We start from the raw sequence: 20446 nt of genomic DNA on the forward strand, positions 1-20446 counted from the left end.
CTGCAAGACAGTGAAGTAAAAGGAGGATGGCCACAAACACTGACACAGCACGTTCTAATATCCTTGAACAACCACAAAAGAGACAAAACAAGAGATAAGGGCATCTGCAGCAACACCCCAGTTGATAAAGAAATGCAAATCCAGCCTGGCCTCAGCAGCCCTTATATATTTCTTACCCATTTGATTAAGCAGACTGCATTTTGAACCAGGAGTGTTCACAGTCTCTTGCAAATTAACATGACACAGCCAAAACCAGCCAAAACCAGCCAAAACCAGCCAAAACCAGCCAAAACCAGCCAAAACCAGCCAAAACCAGCCAAAACCAGCCAAAACCAGCCAAAACCAGCCAAAACCAGCCAAAACCAGACAAAACCAGCCAAAACCAGACAAAACCAGACAAAACCAGACAAAACCAGACAAAACCAGACAAAACCAGACAAAACCAGACAAAACCAGACAAAACCAGACAAAACCAGACAAAACCAGACAAAACCAGACAAAACCAGACAAAACCAGACAAAACCAGACAAAACCAGACAAAACCAGACAAAACCAGACAAAACCAGACAAAACCAGACAAAACCAGACAAAACCAGACAAAACCAGACAAAACCAGACAAAACCAGACAAAACAAAAAAAAGCAATACAAGGACCAATAGAGAAAAAAAGCAAGCCAAAGACCAAGGTATCAAAGATTAAAAAACAAACAAACAAAGAAAAAAAAAAAATCAAACCCACACAAAACAGAAGAAAAAAAAAAAAAAGAAAATGCATAGCACCTGTAACAACAAAAATACTGGCACAATGGGAATATATTAGAAAGGCAAGGAAAGAATGGCTCACCCACCTCTGAGATTGGAAGTGCACAGAACAAACTGCACAGAGGAGAAATCATCAGAAAAAAATCCCACCCAGGGGCAGTCAGCCCTCAGAAATGCTCTGTAGGAGAGGTGCAGCCAGGCTCCACCCATTCCAGTCACTCAGCTGAGAACTCAACAGTTCTCATACAGCAAATCAGAAGAAAAATAGCAAAGCATAGATGAAAAACACAGCAACAACAAATGAACCTCAAAGGATTCTAGAAAATAACACAGAATTAAGTAAATAAATAAATAAACCCACACACAAAAATGAAAATGAAAATTAAAAAAAAAAAATGCAAAAACAATGAAAAACTAAAAGACAAAAAAAAGAAAAAAAGCACAGCACAGCAAAGAACAGATGACAAAAAACAACAAGGAAAACACACATCCCTGAAAAGAAATGGCACCTGAGCATTTCACCAGAGAGGCTCCTTCCCTTCTGTCTTCCTGCAAAGACACAAGGATAAAAGCCTCAGTTCCTCTGAGCAACAATTGGAAACAAGTCCACAAAATTATTCATTCAAAGGCACTTCCAGGAGATGCATAACAGAATCCTTCCCAGTTACACAAGCTTACACTGTGGCCTTAGGAGAAACAAGCTGCCTTTCTGGTCCCGGTTCCTAAGGGCTCCTTTTCATCACCTGTTGGACACAGCAAGAGGACTTTTCTTGCACAAATATATGCCCTGCACACCCTTCTCCATCCCAAAACAAAGTCCAACCTAGAGTTGCAGAGCAGACACTAGATGCTGACCAGAGCAGTAAATGAACAGAAGAGGGGAGAAGCAGATACAGGTAAAACAACTAAAGGAGAGAAAGAAATCAGAACTGAAGAAAGGATACAGGTAAGAAAGAAGGACAGAAGAATGGAAAGTGCTGTAGAGGATAGGACTGGACATCAGCAGAAGAGGAGCAGATGCAAAGCTACACCAAGGTGTGCCTTCTCCCTCTGTCCCTGTCCACCACTAGCAACATCCCCCACTGACAGGGATGCTGCTGCCCCAGCAGCTGATGGGGTTGTGGCCTGGGGCTGTTCCCTGCCACTTCTTTTCTTCAGGTGTCTGCACACGAGGAACAGCTGTTCCCCATGCCCTGCATGCTGGTAATTAGTGTGGGTAATTACTGGGTGGGAATTGTGGGAAGGAAATTCAGGGGGGGGATAGTGAGGGGAGGAGGAATGGGAGGGAGCTAGGACATTTTTCAGGGGTGGGAAATTGTTTTGTTGGGGTTGTGGAGATCTGCCATGACTGTTAGGATAAGGAGTTGGAAATATTAAGAGATGGGTGCATGCAATGGGAGTGTTTCGCCTCTGTCCTTGATTACAGCTTTGACACCAGGCAGTAGCTTACCAAAGCCATGCAGTTGAGTTTAGAGCCGGGGGTGAGCTCCAAGAGGGCACTCCTATGAGCACCACACGGGGTTACTTAAATATGATGGGGGTGCCCCTGCAGGCGCCCAGGAACTGTTTCCAAGGTGCTTCCGTGTGGAAGGGAGAGAAGAGTGTTGGGAAGGAATCCCCAGCTTTAATTGCATCCTGTGTCATTCTGACTGGAAGGATGTTTAATGGGAGTTGCTCTGTCCCGCGTTTGCTTGCAGATGTGACTAGAGGAGGTGATCCAGGTTCCCCTCTAGGTTCTGGGACCGAAAGTCTGGCAGATCGCATGGGTATGTCATGGCTTTGTAATTCCTTAGAGAGCTTTCACTGCCCATTTCCATGCCATTTCATGGCACGATCCCCTGTATGCTCCGCTATTCAGTGACGCTGTAGTGTATGACTGAATCTTTTCATGGGTCTTTGGTTGCAGAAGTGCCCCCAGGGAAAGCCTTGCCCGATCCTCGCTTTCCTCCTGCACTGGAGCCCAGCTGGAATCTCAGCTGTGAGTACTTTTGTCTTTACTGCCTCCACCGACTCACCACTGCTCTTCAAAAGCTCATGTACATGATATTTAACTTCACGCATTCTGTTTAGGTCTGGAAAGAGTAAAGGACGAATCTGAATGAGGAAAATACTCCCAGGGCTCGTCCCGTCTCATACAAAAATTGTTGAAGGAAATGAAGAAGGCAGAGCGTGGTGGGTATACTTCAGTCTGCTTACCGTGAGTCGTGGGAAGCTGAGGTCTGATGTACATGGGTGGATAAGCTCTGGCCTACAGAGCAGGAAAGGGTCAGAGCCGTGCTGCGGTGGTGTTCCATGTAACGCCTTGCAGGTGCTGTCAAGCACCAGAGCTGGTCTGCTGCCACTTCTGCATCCGACCAAGACCCAGAGACAGGTGCTCCCCCAGCATGACCGTTACTTGTCAGAGCGGCTTTGTGCAGACATGGGCACCCAGATGGCAGCAACTGGCGAGTGCTGTGCTTCTGTCTGTACAAAGCCCTCTGTGCAGCTGAGCAAGTTCAAGGCAGGAGGAGCATCCTGAGCAGGGGTGGCTGCCTTTGTTGTTGCTGGAAAGAAGGTGAAGAAGGCGCTTCTGTTGGAGCTTGAATTTCAGCCTGCAGATGCCTGTCTGTAGTGGGTGGAACGTGATGGGTGGTGATGCCCACAGCACAGTGTGTGAGGGCCTTGCGTAGGAGCTGATTCCTCAGGAGGTGTGAGAGGGTCGGCACCCTCCAATTCCTGGGAGGGACCAAATGCCCTTGGGCAACAGAGGGGGGTGTAGTGGCTTTGGGGGGCTGGGACCAGCAGACTTTGCCTGAGCTCAGGATTGGTGTACCTTGGTTCCTGATGAGAACACATCACGTCCAATCCTGCTGTCCTGCTTTCTTTCTAAAGGAATGGAACAGCCAACCGAGCAGGATGCACTGCAGGAAGGCAGCCATCTCACTCTGCCCAGCTCGGACAGTGTAACAGAGGCAGCACCAACAACTAGCATGCCAGGTAATTTCTGTCCCGTGGCCATCCAGTGTCACTAACCAGAGTCACTGTGTGCCTGCAGGCTCTTCCTGCCTACTCCTGTATACCAGGTCAGCAGCCAAATCAGGGCACGTGTAAAAGAAGCCAGGCTCTCTGAAAATGGCTGACCTCAGTTGGGTCTGGAGAGTTGTTCAGCAGCATGCCAGAGAAAGTGCGTGCAGAGCTCTGTGACACTGCTCACCTCCCACCGCTCCCAATTCCCAGAGACTTGTGAGCTTTGCCCTTTTGGATGAAAGGGATCCTGTGTGGTAGGAGCCTGCAGGGCTGTTTCTCCCCAGGGCTGGCTCCGGCTGTGCCCTGTGCTGGCTGGAGCCCAACCTTCATCCTGGGGATGTCCTGCGGGAGAGCTCAGGACACGTGAGCTGGGGAAAGTGTGAGGGAATCGGCTCTGCGGTGTTGCCCACAGACAAAGCCCAGAGCCCAGGGCACAGCCCCAGTCCTCGGCCAAGAGCAAGACACGGGTAGTTCCTGTGCATCCTCTCCCTGTCAAACGAGAGGTGGAAGCAATCTTTCTTGTCCCCCGATGCTTAGGCACCAGGGGCAGAGGCACGCACTGAAGAAAAGGACAATTTCCGGGGCCTATGAAGCACACTGAGGGATCATCTGTAGCGCAGGTGAAGGTAACGTGGGACATTGTCTTGCTTCTTCCAGGGATGAATGCCAAGAAAAGCACAAAGGCTGCTGTTGACAGGTCTGTGCGAAAGCGCCACATGATGGTGATTCTCAAAGCTCTGCTGCTGTCTGCGCTGGTGCTGGCCTGTGGTACTGTGCTATGGATATGCAAAAAATACCGGTGAGTTGGCTTTTCCCCAAAACACTTTATTGCTGCGTTTGGCAAGGAAGCATTTGTGGTGCTGGGATCCTGGACGGCCAAACTTTACGTTGCAAAGCTTTTCTAGTTTCCCCTTATTTCCTGTCAGTGAGCAGTGCTTTCTGAAACTCATTTTCACAGGCCGTGCATGAGGAAAGAGAGAACAGCAGAGCAAGCTCATCCCGAGACCGACGGTGAGGGTGTTCCAACTGGAGATGAGTGCAGAATGGAGCTGGGAGAGGCAACAGGAGAGAATCTTGCCCAGTCAAACGAGAATCTCAACAACAGTCCCAGACCATTCTGTTCTGCCATCAGAAACATCCTGTCAAAATGACAGCATTTATTCATCTGCAAGACCACCCCCTGCTCCAATTGATGTTCTAGTGGAGTGGGAGCAGGATTTGGATCGGCTCCTTTAGGAACTCTCTGAGGTGGCTGGCAGTGTAACAGCGTAGTCTCATTGTATCTTAAAAACAAACAAACCATCAAAAACCAATAAAACAAACAAAAATCCCAGCACTGTTCTTTTCCTTGGATACGCTGACGTGATACATTTTCCAGCTGAGACTTTGCAATAAGTCTTGAAGCAGTTTTGAACTGGTACAAGTTGGCAGTGTCTGCATTCCGTTCTCCTAATTTCCTTGCTGCTCAGAGTTACGGTATTTATTAATATATCAATAGGGGTATTAGTGTCAGCTGCTTTCTCCACTCAGGAAGTCCCAGTGCAAGCCAAGATCCAGACAGGAATTCTTCAGTGGAGGCTGTGGTGTTTATGAATAGCCATACAATATTGCACTTTAGTTAATTCACCAAAAGCACATCTAGTCCAATTTGACAGTATGTGAAGTTGCCATGAAATGTTCTCAAAGATGATTTAGTGTCTTGAGATCTTTCCACTTGAGCATTTCCCAAGAAATTCAGTTGCTGAGAGATATAAATACTAGTTAGGTAAGTTCAAGAACTGCTATAGTCTACAGAACTTTTCACAGGACAGTGTGTGTAGGATACCTCACGGTATAAACCATAAGAGGGATAATCCCAGAAACATGCACATCTGTAAGAGGCCATGCTTTTTACATTATTGCCTCAAAAGTTTGCTGAAATGGACAAGTCCAGGCAAGCCCTGGGCAGGGGATGAGAAATCCTTTGTCTGAGGGTAACAGATGGACAAGTCCAGGGGCAAAGAGAGAGAGAGAAGCTGCAGATGAATGGCCGTGGTCTTTTGTGTGTGCTTATCTCAAGGAAGATGGCCATCTCACGGGTACTCGCATGACTCTGACCCAAGCTCCCAGGAATGTCACGTAGGCTGGGAAGAAGTAGGATAAAAAGAGCATGGACAAACCACGAATTTAGGTTTTCTGACATCAGATGCCTCACTTCATGAACAAGGAGGTTTTTTGACATCACGTGCCAAACTACGTGAATGCCTGCATGCTGGAGAAGATGCTTGCATGAAGAACTTCTAGGTATCTGGCCTCAGAATCTCTCCATCGTCGTCCTACTGCTGCCAACTGACTCTCCTGGGCTTGCTGTCGAACCATTTGCTGCTTCACATTTAATCCTTAGGGGAACAGAGTAGACTGGAGTTCCACGTGTTTTCATGTTGACACTCAACGTGCACGTCGTTTGATACAGGACCCAACAATGGCAGAGACGATGACGAGACCTGCTGAAGGTGTTTTGGAAGGCATAAGAAGCAAGGGAGAGAGATGTGCACAGTTCTTCTGGATGCTGTGCAAAGAGCAAATCAAAGTCAGCCCTTTTTTTCTTTGCCTGTCCCTCGATGCCTATGAGGCTTCTGTCACATATGGTTGTGCTTACAGCAGAGACACGAGGTAAGTTTTGGTTCTTAGTGAATCTTTTGAGTGCGATCCTGTCACTGTTTTTTGATCTTTCCCCTTTTCTTTCACTGTTATTTTTTTCCTGGTGAGTACCTGGACAAAGTCCAGCAGTTCCATGCTGCTGTCTGTAATGCTTTCCTAGGGAAGGGAGTTTTGCTGGAATTATACCTTCCTGTATAGCCAAGTGAGCTGAAACCAATACGATCCTTGCTGTTATTAATTTCCTGTTGTAATTTATGCGGCCATCTGAATACAATGTATTTTAATCAGGGAGATGGCCTGCGTGATGAAGGAGACCAGAGGTGACGGTAATCTTTCCAGCCATTGCTACAGCAGTAGCCAAGGTCTTTGCTGCATGTAATGATACAGCACTCCCTCTGGTGTCAAGTGAAAGAAGGAGCAAATTTCAGCTCTTCTGTGGCCGCATACTGGTCAGGAATGGATTTCAAGTAAGACCCACAGTCATAACGTGGGGTTGAGTGACCTGCAGTAAGCACTGTTACCGCTAGAAATGACCTGCAGTCCCAAGGAAAGGTAAACAAACCCAAGCTAGGTATTACGCTGAAAAGCATCAGTGCAAAGGGCTTTAGGATAGATTGCTTTTGTGTCCACATCTAGCAGATATTAGATGAGTCCCTTGGCTCATTTCCCACTTTGTTAGGAATTTGGAAGCACCGTGGAGGAGTTACGTGCAAATCACAGTCAGTTTGACTAAAAGGGGTGACAGAAGGGGTCAGAAGGGATGGTGTCACTGTGCAGGGAGCACCAGAAAGCCGGGATGACCTGAAAAAACTCTGAACGCAGTTGTGAAGTCCAACAGATCCAAGGACAGATATCAGTCACAACCACAACAAACCATACGGATGTTCTGCTTCTGCCTTTATAGCTCTAAGGACAGACAGACCGTACAGATGTGTTGTGCTCATGGGTACGTCTCAGAAAACCAGCTGTGGAGGAGCACGTTTGGCTGCAACATCCATCCTGCTTCCCTCGAGACGTCGGTCCCTAGTGGTGGCGCTGTGATCCAACTTTTGCCACCGGAGGAACTTTTTCCTGCGTGCTTTAATTTTCTGTGCTCCAGGTGATCAGTGCTATTCCAGGAGACTGAGAGAGATTGCTCATCAGGAAACTAAGGACGTCAGATTGGTTCCCGTGATCCACACTCTTTGCACCATTCAGTGCACTGCAGAACTAATGAATGGCTGCACGAAATAGATGCAGTGAAAGCTAAATGACAGCTTTGGATGGAAAAGAATGGGAGTAGCTGCTGTCCCCAAAGTCATGGCTCTTATTCAGGTGCATGAGCCCTTTTCTCCTTTAATAACAGAGGCTCCCCAGATGTTGAAGCCTACGTGATCTGAAATGACCCAGTAGTCAAGCGGGAGTCATTCTGAGATGCTAGATGCCTTGGACAGAAAGGATTGGCACATTGTGAAAGGTTCACATTTTGCCCCGTTGCATCTCATAGAGGATCCTCCTTGGGGAAGGAGCAGTAATGCTTAACTGAACCGACGTAGGGCTGGGAACTGATTTCTCAGCAGGTGGAGGTAAGGCTTCCTGCAGTGCTTTTCTCTCTGTTGGAATAAATTGCCCATAGTCACAGAAGTCACTTGCAGCGTTTGAGGCACGGACTCAGATGTGAACGATCCAAATCGTTTATTACAAGTTCTCACATCCCTTATATACCTTCACAAGTTGTTGTTTTCTCACTTTCCCATCTGCCCTTATAACTTTCCCATCTGCCCTTATGACTTTCCCAACCACCTTTACATGTCAACAAAGCATTCTACAAAACACTTTTCAACTGTCCATGCAGGCACATATCCAATCAGAGCTGTGAGAGCCTTCTTCTCCTTCCAGAGGTGTCCTTGGTTCTCATGCTGCTTATCTTGCTCCACAGCTGCTGCTCTGAACAGCTTTTCTTGTATTCCCACAGTCACTGTCTGCTTCTGTTCTGTAGCACTAATTGACCAAAGTATCAGAGAGTTCAGACAAAACATACCTCTAAGTGCTAGACAGAAAGTGGACTGCAAACCTACAGCATGCTTTCTGTCACTCTGTCTCCTTAGTTGCAGACTGTGGTCTCTGGGGTGTTACTGATGGGCAGGCAGGTGTTCATTCTCTGTGCATCCCACCACTGATGTACGGCCATCTGCCTCCTGCCGTGGTGATGGCAGCAATGTGCAGCAACAGGGCAAAATCTCCAGAGAGCCCTCTCCATCCGGAGAGCTGCGAGCCAGTCAACTCCCCGCTTGCCAGTCCCTGTGACCAAGTCACAAGTCTGGAAATCAAAATCCATACTGTCTGTCACTCAACTGAAAACGTGTTTGGCTTGAATCGCCCAGCAGAGACCTCACCGGCTGTGCACAAAAGCCCCCCGAGTGCCACCAGCCAAGCAGGACAGTGAAGGGGCACATGCACCGCTCATCAGTTTCCCTTCCCAACAGCTGCTGGCTAAGTGCAGAGCTCACAGAGTGACCTCAGCCTGCAGCTCAACCCTTGTAGCCTGCATCAGTGCTCTCAGCTTCCTGGGGTCACCTGAGCTGAGAACTGACAACTCACCTGACAGCGCAGCCTCCCCAAACCCTGCATTTCAACCTCCCTTCATCCCCAAACCCCAGAGCTGCACAGTCACTGCCGTTTGTGATACCAAAATGCATCTTCAGGCGCACTGTGGATCTTGTTCCTCAGTCTCTAGCTCTCAGAATGGCTTGCATGCTGACCTCCACCTCTGCGTGCCCTAGCACCCAACAGAAGAGACTTCAGGATTAAGCACTGCTCGCCTTTGCATGTCTGCAGGTTAGGACAAGCCCATCGAGCCAGCTTTTCAATTCACTTGAGCCTCTGCACATCCTACAGCCACCACTCATCCCAAGGCTGTCCCTCTCCTTTCCCTCTTTGCTCTTCACTACTTTTCTGGCTAACTAATTCTGTTCTGCGAGTCCACGGCTGCCCCTTCTGAGCCACGTGGCAGTTCCTCATTTCCACATTCACCTGCAGCCACTTTGCTGCACCAAGCAGTGAAGACGCTCCACCAACGTGCGGCTCTCGGTCCCCTGAGCCCAGCACAGACAGGAGTGAAACCTGTGATACAAGTCACTTCGTTGCCTGTTGGCATTCAGTCCAGTCAGAGAGCTCTCTCGGTTTCTTGTTGCTTAAGAATGTATCTCCTTGTGTTCAACATACATCTGATATTCCATCCGCCTACAATCAGCGAGTTCCTCTAACTGTTAATTGGCCCTCAGTTTTCCCAAACAACAGTGATAAAGGACGAAAGGTTTCTCAGTGGTGACAAGATTGAACAGCAGTACAGAAGCAGCTCCTGTTTCTTCTTAGGCTCCCTGTGCTCTTTGTCTGACATTGCAGTCTCCCAAGGCCTCACAGTGGGAAGGTCTATCGGGGAGCCTGTTAAGCTCTTTGGTGACTCTCTCACAGTCACATCTTCTCCCACAGTGGCCCGCAGAGTTCTGAGTCCAGCAGAGCAGGACTGCTGACAGTTTGGTTTTTTTTGAAGATTACTGCCTTCACATGGATGCGCCCATCCACAATGTTCTGGATCAGACCTTCTGCGTTCTGATCCAGGACATTTTCTACACATATTGATGCTGGTACACGGCACACCCAGATCCTGCCCAGCAGTGCTTCTGGGAAGAAAGCCTCCATCTCAGAGCACAGCACCTGAGATTGTCATCTGCTCCTCCCACCACCACCGTGCTGTTCTCAGCTCCAGTCTCCTCACAGAAATCTCCCATCACTTACTTCCATGCTGCACTACACGGGGTTCTGGCCCATCACAAAGAAGACAGGGGTCTTCATCTCCAGGAGGGGGTCCTCAGCATCCTGCAAGAGAACGGGAAGCCGTGATTCAGTTGTGCTGGGATGTTCTCTGGAGTCAAACACACGAGCACAAGCAACATCTACGTGAGACCACTGGGAGGAGCTGCAAAACCCTGTCACACCAGAAAACCCGTGACAGATGCAACACCTCAGCCTGATGGACACACCTCCTCCAAATAAAAACATCCCAGACGCGCCTCGAAAATCTTCCAGTTACCTCCAGATTCTATGAAGCAGCTGCAAGAGAGAAAAAATGAAATGCAACTATTTAAATCGCCCCCAGCCCTTTCAGTCCCTACCCCTCTCAGGCAACCAGCTGTTAGAAGAGGGAATCAGTTGCTCAGGCAAGCAGCTGCAGTGACATTCTCCATCACTGAAACCTGGCTAAAAAGAAGCAAGAGTCGGCATCCCAACAGTCCAACACATCACTGCTGTGAAGGACGCTTTGCCAGGTTCAGAAACATCTGGTATATTTAGATGTTCATTGGTTGAACAGAAGGGATTGAGGAAAAAAAAAACAACACGGGAAATCAAACTCCTTATGCCCCTGGGATCAAATCGGACCCCTCGGTGTCCCAGGTCCCAAATTTTCTCCTCAGAAACCACCCCAGACCCCCCTCACAGACCCCTACAGTCCCTTAGCATGCAAAGCCCCTCACTTCCACCACAGAACCAGCCCCACAGGCCCCCTTACAGACTCCTACAAACCAACACAACCCCCCCACTAACCAAAACCCCCAACTGCTACTCAGAAGCAATCCCATGACATTTTCCAGAGTCTCTCTGCCCCCTCATAGATGTTGCCCTTGGCTTTGTTGAACCTCATTAGGACACCACACGTGACCACCTCCAGCCAGACACAGGTCCACTGAGCACAGCCCCTCTGGCTGCCACTGTCCAACCAATTCCTGATCTGCCCCCTAAGCCACTCTTCAAACACAAACCAACCCAGACCACTGCCAAAATTCTGTGCTGCAGTGGTACAGAGCTGGGGCAATGTGGGACTCCTCTGAACCTGACGGACCGCAAAAGTGTTGGACTATCAAAGCTTTGGGATGGGAAATGTTTGGGGGGGTGGGAATTCTTGGGGTGGGAAATGAAACGAAAGCTGTTTGAGGGAGGGTGGGAGGGGGGAGCAGGGCAGTGAGTGATTGACTGGGGGGAAATTTTAGGGGGTGGGATCAGAGACAATTGTTGAGGTAGGAAATGGTTGGGAATATTGTCATTATTTACTGTTTAGTATGTTAATTTGTTAAATGTGTGGTGCTCACTGGGATACATCTCTGCCTGCAGTCATTCCTGCAGCACCAAGACCACCCAGACCCCCATGCCCACCTGCGGGGATGCTGGAGTGGTTGCAGTGAGCCAAGAGCTGCAGCTCCTCCAGACTGAACATCTCCAGCACCATCGCTGCTGTCAACTTCTCTGTGGCCTTGTGTTGTTCTCGGGGAAGGAGATGGTCACGTACTGCACAATGGCTGTGTTAACTGGGGGCAGTACTGAGGGCACTGGGAGGCTACTGAAGGACGCAGACAGCACTGCGGTGACTCCAGCCAGTACTGGGGGGCACTGAGTTTGCACAAAGAGAGTCTAGACAGTACTGGGAGGCAATGGGAGCTTACTGGGAACTGCAAAGAGCATGAGGGGACACTGGAGAGCTCTGGACAGCACTTGCGGTGTAGGAGGACGTTCAGGCAGTACCCAGGTGGCACATTTTAAGCTCATTCATTTCCAGCTCTCCAGCATCTCACCCAAGGCATTAAATGATACCGTGGGTCCTGGGGAAGGCTGGGGGTGGCATCACTGCGCGTCGCACGCGGGGAAACTGAGGCAGCAGGGTGGGCCAAGCACTGCAGGGCAGAAGTTTTGGCAGGACATCACAGCAGGCACGGGGATGGATTTTGCTCTGAATGCTGCTGAGTCAAAGCCAAGCCTTTCTTTCCTGGAATGAAAGGCTTTCTGTCAGTCTCAAAGTGTCCTCATTTCCCCCCTCATCTTACCGCAGATGGGGACAAGAGCAAAGGGCTCCCATGCCCCTCCCACCCTTCCCAAGCTTCTGCTTTTTGCTGCCTTTTGAGCCCCAAATGAGTTACCAGGGGATTTTCTGGGGGGAATCTTTCTCCACAGTGCAAGTAGAGGGGGTCTCCTATGGGAAGCTGAGTACCCATGGGTGCTGCAGCAGCCCCCAGTCCCGCTGCTGCCCCTATTGTTCCCTATTTACAGGTGATTCCATACGGGTGGCCCCCAGCCAAGCTGTGGACAGAGGGCAGACCCTAAAAGGTGATTCCCATAGGCAGAGTGATGCTGGGTACTTGGGACAATCCCTGGGCCTACAAGGCGGGGAGACACCAGTGTCTAAAAGTCCTATAAAGTCACCAGGAGGAGGATGGGACACGAGGAACAAGGCATCAAGCTAGGGATCAGTTCTAGGGATGGCAGCGGTTCCCAGTTCAGTCAATAGCCACTTCAGCACTGACCACAATGGGATAAGGAACTGGGTCACTGCAGTTAAATTCTTTTTTCCTTTTTGAAGGCTGGGCTGCAATTTATTTAACGAGGAGAATCAGAGAAAGAAGCAGAGGAGGCAGGACAGCAGCCGAAGAATCAGGGCAAGCTGGAAAGGGACGAGGAAAGCAGAGATGCTCTTATCTAACTACATGTCTACAACAGGAACTGCAAACGCGAGCAGAAAGAAAGGCTCCAGGAAACTGACGGGGGTGTAAGATGGGAAGCAGTTTGTTTTCCCCAAACAAAATCAAATCCCGTGCATTTAGTACAAATGTTTTCAGAGTATCTTGTAGAAAAGGAGCAATAGGCAGAGAGGAAGGCAAGCAGTAAAACGCTGCGGGTAGTGAAACGACCACACAAAAGGAGACCTCCTCCCTCATCCCGTCACAACACATTGCAGGGAAATGTCCTAGCAAGGCAGAGACAACCAGAGCCACTCCTTTTCCCCAGCAACAACAAAGACGCACCATGGGGAGGTGTAACCCCAGGCTGATTGGTTCCAAACCTGAACCACATCAAGCTGATGGCTTGTTTTAACTGTAAAGAATGCCCATTCTGCAACTACATGGTAGGGCCGGCCCGTGCAGATGAGGCTACGTATGGCCATTCAGAAGGCATCTGAAAGATGACCAGAGCTCCGTGCGCAACCACTGTAACTTACCAGCTTGCATACTGCTGTGGCAAGCACATCCCATTTTGGAGAGTTTGCTTAGTACGTGGTGTCTGAAGCCCAAGATGTGCCAGAACACCACTTGCCAGGTCTGCTCCTCCCAGGAACCGGCACTACATGCAGCAGGGTGCACGGGAACACAAGGATGACGTTCAGCAGCACGGTCCTAATGTTAGTGAGGGAAAGATGAGGCATAGCTATGTCTGTGCTGCTCCAGTCCAGCTCTGCCTGCCACTCAGCAGCACTCTGAGAATCTCTCACTCTTAGAAAGACCACACCACTTCTTACCAGACGATTTTATTGTAAATGCTTCTGTATGTTATTGCATTCCTGCACATTGCTGTTCTGGGGAACCCACACATCAAGGCAATGCCTGGGCACCAGCAGACCTCTAAATGCAACCAGGCGTACAAGAAACCTGTAAGCAATTACAGTAAGTCAAGACACAGACTGCTTGCGCTGAAAATGTATTCAATAGCAGGACAGTGTGGGAGGCAGACTGTGGTTTTGCAGCGTAGGCAACGTTTTCTGTATGTAGTGAAAACAACACTTTCTGCAGGTAGTGCTGCCAGCATTTTCTGTACGTAGTTTTGGCCTTGACTGAACTTCTAACCCTCCTTGTTGAAGGCAGCATCCTCCACACATTGTGTAAGTGAGGTGTTGGGTAAGTTATGGGAGTCGTTTTTCTTCCACTAGTTTGGGGAGTTCTGACATAGGTAGAGTTGTGTTACCGAGATAAGACAAGTATGCAGGGAGGAGAGAGAGCCTAGGACAGGACAGAGCAAACGTGCTCAATGGTGGAAATACTGCTCCCCATCTCCATGAGAGGGTCCCGACAAAGAAAACAACAGGATGGTAACTGCCTTATATGGAATGTATCACGGCAGCAGCGTCAGGGAGACTGTGAGCCTGAGACGCTCAAGCAATGAGCGAGCGCCAGGAGAGCATTACCTGCGTCGGGTTTAAGGTACAGAACGGGAAGGGACTGTGCTGAGCGGAGAGCAATTTCTCCCTTGCCAACAGGGGGTGTGCTCCATTATTGCAATAACCAATAAACTTTGCTGCTAGCACTAAGATCCTTGCCTGACCTGAAATGTCTGACTGTGAGTGCTTCTTTACACCGGGGAAAAACACTAAGCAAGAGCACTAAGCGATACCACTCTGTGTATAAGAGGTGGTACTTGGAGCTGTGTGAATTCCTTGGAGAGGCCAAGCAGTGTGGAGGCTCTTCTTCTCACAGCTGTGCAGTGCAGGAATGAAGTGTGTTTCTCAGCTTGTACACCTGACAGCATTTTGTTTGCTCGGGCAGCTTTACTCTGAGCAACGTAGAGCTGTCAGGCAGGCTTGGGTTCATTTACCACCATCTCAGCAGGAACAAGATTAGAAATACGTTCTGTAAGTGCACTGCCATTGAAAAAACAGTTTGTCTTGACTGTAAGAATGGTATATGTGAGGGATACAGCACCCCCCCCAAGTGATGACATTGCCCTCGCAGCCCCCGGAGCTTTGTCTGAAAAGAAGTGAAAAAACCACAAAGCAGTGCAAAGCAACGGAGAAGTAAGCATAAAAGAAAGAACCAATATGAAATAGCAACAGGAAAAGAAAGAAAAACCAACTGGAAAGAAGAAAGAAAACTCTTTGGAAGGAAGAAAATAATGCCTGCGGGCTTCTATCCCCTCCCCTGAAACTTCCTACGTCCCAAGAGCTTCTGCCCAGTGGGACCAAGTGCAGGACAGCAGGATTTTGCTTGACGGGGGGCAAGGCCAAACAAGGCAGCAGGCTGTGGCTCCAGGCCCACCAGAGCATCCTCTGTGATGTCACAGGTGCCATCACCTGCGCTCCTGGAACCTCTGTGCTGTCACATTCAGTTGCCATGACGATGACGGGCCACCCACAAGGACAGCTGGCACCTGCTTACAGGCACCTCATCTGTGTGTCTGAGAGCAGGCCTGGCAGCAGAGCAGCTTGGCTTCAAGCCATCTGGATTATGGTTAAGTGCTACTATTTAGTGTTACTGTTCATAGTCGAGGGTTGCCCTTTTCCATTAGGGTTTAAGATTACTGTTTTAGAGAAGGTTTAAAGTGGTAACGTGACAGATTTGATTTACCAGTGTTAAAGTTGTCATGACCCATGAGTGTTAAGGGATAAGGTAAATGCTTTAGGATGAGGTTAAAGGTTACTGTTAGAGGCGAGTGTTTAGGGTAAAGAGTTAACAAATTAGGTTAGGATGTAGGGCTTCTCTTTTGATCTAAACTAACGGTTAGCATATCGAAGTAGAGTTCAGAATTCATATTCGGGGCAATGGTTGAGGGCAAAGCTTAGTATATAGGACTAAGGGCGGCCCATTTTTGATTAGGGATAAGGCTATCTCTGCTGCGCTCAAAGGCCTAATGGCTATACATTTTTAGGGACAAGGGTTAACCCTTTGACTCAGGGAAAAGAACAGCAGGCTATAAATTAGGCTAAGCGTTACGAGATAAAATTCAGAGATTAAGAGAAATGAAAAAAAGAAAGAAAAAAACCACAAACTGGCACTAGAGGCACACGGGCAGGAGACACACAGGAGGAAAACCACTAAGCAAAACCACTAAGCAAAACCACTAGCAAAAACCACTAGCAAAAACCACTAGCAAAAACCACTAGCAAAAACCACTAGCAAAAACCACTAAGCAAAAACCACTAGCAAAACCATTATTTATTAAAAGATTTATTAAAAGACAGAAAGAAAAAAACAGACAGGCAGGAGACACACACACACTGGCAGGAGACACACACACAGGCAGGAGACACACACACAGGCAGGAGACACACACACAGGCAGGAGACACACACACAGGCATAGGACACACACACAGGCATAGGACACACACACAGGCATAGGACACACACACAGGCATAGGACACACACACAGGCATAGGACACACACACAGGCATAGGACACACACACAGGCATAGGACACACACACAGGCATAGGACACACACACAGGCATAGGACACACACACAGGCATAGGACACACACACAGGCATAGGACACACACACAGGCATAGGACACACACACAGGCATAGGACACACACACAGGCATAGGACACACACACAGGCATAGGACACACACACAGGCATAGGACACACACACAGGCATAGGACACACACACAGGCATAGGACACACACACAGGCATAGGACACACACACAGGCATAGGACACACACACAGGCATAGGACACACACACAGGCATAGGACACACACACAGGCATAGGACACACACACAGGCATAGGACACACGCAGTGAATCAATATCAGAAACCCTCATGATAAACCCTCATTAAAAACCCTCATGAAAACCCTCATTAAAAACTCTAAAGAAAAACCCTCATGATAAACCCTCATGAAAACCCTAAAGAAAAACCCTCATGATAAACCCTCATGAAAACCCTAAAGAAAAACCCTCATTAAAAACCCTAAAGAAAAACCTTCATGAAAACCCTAAAAAAAAAACCCTAAAGAAAAACCATCATGAAAACCCTCATGAAAACCCTAAAGAAAAACCCTCATGAAAACCCTCATGAAAACCCTAAAGAAAAACCCTCATGATAAACCCTCATTAAAAACCCTAAAGAGAAAACCTCATTAAAAACCCTAAAGAAAAACCCTAATGAAAACCCTAAAGAAAAACCCTAATGAAAACCCTAAAGAAAAACCCTAATGAAAACCCTAAAGAAAAACCCTAATGAAAACCCTAAAGAAAAACCCTAATGAAAACCCTAAAGAAAAACCCTAATGAAAACCCTAAAGAAAAACCCTAATGAAAACCCTAATGAAAACCCTAATGAAAACCCTAATGAAAAATTCTAATGAAAAAAAAAAAAAACCCTAATGAAAATCCCTAAGCAAAAAGAGTTGAAAAAAGACTAAGCAGAGACACTAAGCAGAGACACTAAGCAGAGACACTAAGCAGAGACACTAAGCAGAGACACTAAGCAGAGACACTAAGCAGAGACACTAAGCAGAGACACTAAGCAGAGACACTAAGCAGAGACACTAAGCAGAGACACTAAGCAGAGACACTAAGCAGAGACACTAAGCAGAGACACTAAGCAGAGACACTAAGCAGAGACACTAAGCAGAGACACTAAGCAGAGACACTAAGCAGAGACACTAAGCAGAGACACTAAGCAGAGACACTAAGCAGAGACACTAAGCAGAGACACTAAGCAGAGACACTAAGCAGAGACACTAAGCAGAGACACTAAGCAGAGACACTAAGCAGAGACACTAAGCAGAGACACTAAGCAGAGACACTAAGCAGAGACACTAAGCAGAGACACTAAGCAGAGACACTAATTAAAGACAAGAAGGAAAAGTAGGAAGGAAAAGCACTAGCGAAGTGTAGTATCAGAAATGATATAGGAAAAGAATTCAGCGATGACAACAGAGTCTCTATGACCCCAAAAGCACAGCATCCATGCCTGGGAGGAGGAATGGGTAGCTACAGGGCATGCTGCTAACTCAAACAGAAATGCAACATCATGTTGACCAGCCCAGATTGGGTCTGTGGATGACAATTACAACCAAACATCTCTTGGGAGGAATGCAAAGCCTCTGCAGTAATGCCAAGGAGGAGGAAAGGGTAGCTACCAGGCATGGATTTCAGTAGCCATTAGCATAAATGGATTACTATTAAAACACAGAATGAAAAAACACACTGGCAGGAGACACACAGTCACAATGGCAGCAGACACAGACTGGCAGCATAACACAGACTGGCAGCAGACACGCACTGGCAGGAGACATACGCATGGAATCAAAGAAAACCATTATAAAAACCCTAAGCAAAAACCCTAAGCAAAAACATTGAGCAAAAACCCTAAGCAAAAACACTAAGCAAAAACACTAAGCAAAAACACTATGGAAAATGCCTGGGAGGAGGAAAGTTTAGCTACAGGGCATGCTGCTACCTCCACCACAGATGCTACATCAGGGTCAATAGCCAAGAATGGGTCTGCTGGATTTCAGCAGCCATTAGAGGAAATAATAATGAAGCAAAGGACAGAAAGTAAAAACACACAGGCTAGGGACGCACTCAGTTGCAAACAAAGAAGAACAACATTAACAAATCTGAAAGAAAATGCAACAATTCATCGTAACACAGAACAAGCTGTGGTAGGTAAGGGTTTAGTTGTTAGGCATTGCAAACTACACATTGCCAGGATACTTAAGCTGCTAGAAAATAACCAAAGAATAATGGAAAAGACTGCTGACTTTCACCCTCACAACCATCATGAGAAAAGAAAGCGCATCTCCCGCAACAACCTGCACATCCGCTATAATGACTGGAATTCATTCTGGAGATAAGAGGTGTATAAATGCAGAACTGATCCTTTGCTCAAATTGTGACCTTGGCGGAGTGTAGACTCCCCCTGGCGCCCAGCTCTGTTTTGCTCACTTGACCACCTAGCTTAATTGAATAAAGCTATCCCTTTATGTATCGCACTAGACTTTGCCTGGTTTTGTCACAATTAGAATAAATATTAAGGAAAAGCAACAAAGAAATCAATCATCAAGCCATACAGCAGAAACAACAGCGTAAAAAAGCAAAGGAAAAGAGCAGCTGCAGTCATGCCAAGAAGGAGGTAAGGGTAGTGACCATGCACAGACCTAGCCAGCCACCAGAGGAAAGAATATAGGTAAAAAACCACTAAAGAAAACTACTAATGAAGAACAGCACGGAAGAGCAGCACGGAAGAGCACTAACAAGAGACATGAAGGAAAAAAAATGAAGGATAAAAAGAGAACTAAGAAAAAGCACTAAAGTGGAAATGCACCAAAAGTGGAAATACACCAAAAGTGGAAATGCACCAAAAGTGGAAATGCACCAAAAGTGGAAATGCACCAAAAGTGGAAATGCTCTCAAGGGGAAATGCTCTCAAGGGGAAACGCAGCACGGAAATGCACAGATGAAAAGAATGCAGAGATGACAACTGAGTCTGGAGGACCCCAAAAGCTCAGCATCCATGCCTGGCAGGAGGAAAGGGTAGCTACAGGGCACGCTGCTAAGCCCACCAGAGATGCTACATCAGGGTCAGCAGCCCAAAATGGGTCTGCGGATGACAATTAGAACAAAACATCTCTCTGGAGGAAGGCAGAGCACCTGCAGTCATGCCAAGGAGGAGGTCAGGGTAGCTACCGGGCATCAATCTAGCCTGCCATCAGAGGAAAAGCTGCAAGACCACCACAAGGGAACAGGCAGCCTTGCTCAGGAGGCGTGGACCCACCTGGGAAATGAGAGTAAGACAGCAAATGCATCAAGCAGAGCAGGAAAGCCAAAACAGGAGGCTGGAGTTTAAGAAGTCAGAAACGAATACACAGAACAATCGAGGGTGAGAGAACATCAGGTAAGTGAAGGGAAAGTAAGAGGAAAGGCACAGGCTAGGGGACAAGGAAGGAAGGGACAAGGAAGGTAAAGCTAGGCAAGGAAGAGTGAAAAGGAAAGGAGAAACACAAAACAAAGAGAAAATACATTGTCTCAAAAGGAAAAGAATGCTCTCAGTAAGGAAGAATGCAAAGAAAGGAACAGGAAAGACAAAGAACCGACAAAAGTGAAACAAAGACCATGGAAGGCAAAGCAAAAGGGGCACTACAGAAAAGCTAAGCGGGGAAATAACAAACAAACAGGGAAAAGAAAGCAAAGCAAAACAAGGTCTAGAAATGCAAGAGTAAAGCAAATCACCTGAATACAATATCACGGCAAAGCAAAGAGTCTGAATCAGATAAAAATGCTCCCCAGTGATGATCTCTGGAAAGAAAGAACGAAAGAAAGAACATTCAGAAAGAAAGAACTGCTGGACTCTTTCCAAGAGATTCCTGTACTTTTTGTTCTGAGGAGCCTACAACTGGACACAGTACTCCATATGAGGCCTTACCAGGGCAAAGTAGAACGGGAGAATCACCTCCCTTGACCTGCTGGCCATGCTTTTTCTAATGCACCATGGAATGCCATTGGC

Source organism: Excalfactoria chinensis, chromosome 2 (genome assembly GCF_039878825.1).
Source record: "Excalfactoria chinensis isolate bCotChi1 chromosome 2, bCotChi1.hap2, whole genome shotgun sequence".
NCBI lineage: Eukaryota > Metazoa > Chordata > Aves > Galliformes > Phasianidae > Excalfactoria > Excalfactoria chinensis.